Source organism: Gavialis gangeticus, unplaced genomic scaffold, assembly GCF_001723915.1.
Source record: "Gavialis gangeticus isolate Ggan-Ray unplaced genomic scaffold, GavGan_comp1, whole genome shotgun sequence".
NCBI classification, from domain to species: Eukaryota; Metazoa; Chordata; order Crocodylia; family Gavialidae; genus Gavialis; species Gavialis gangeticus.
The window spans coordinates 119,330,926-119,331,237 of record NW_017729024.1 but is presented as its reverse complement, the minus strand read 5'-3'; the positions used below and the strand labels follow the sequence as shown (position 1 = coordinate 119,331,237).

Here is a 312-nt window from a genome sequence, read left to right as displayed (position 1 = left end):
TTTTTTTTTTTAAAAAAAAAAAAAAAAAAAAAAAAAAGAAAAAGTGGTGCATAGAGGACAAGACTTTACAGAAAACACATTTCTTCACTGGATTTTCTTACACAAAGCATGCTTAAAATAACATTTTAAAAATGTGGGCAATAACTAGAATACAGCTGCAAAAAATCTCCAGCAAAAGATGCTGCTGAATGCTCTTGTTTGTTTTGTTTTCTCTTTTCTTTTTTAAACAAACAACCCACCCAAAAAACACCCCTTCCCCCCCCCTCCACCACACACAATTTAATAATAGGCTTATTTAGATTCCTGCATGTG

The 312-nt window shown here is 32.1% G+C and overlaps 1 long non-coding RNA gene across 1 annotated transcript in view; it reads left to right on the top strand.

Annotated features, from left to right (window-relative positions):
- LOC109297655 overlaps positions 1 to 66 on the top strand; it is a 22,801-nt gene extending 22,735 nt beyond the window's left edge. Inside the window, exon 3 of the long non-coding RNA XR_002097376.1 lies at positions 55 to 66. This is a non-coding gene — a long non-coding RNA (uncharacterized LOC109297655). The remainder of the gene's footprint in view (positions 1 to 54) is intronic.
- Positions 67 to 312: the final 246 nt, after the last annotated feature.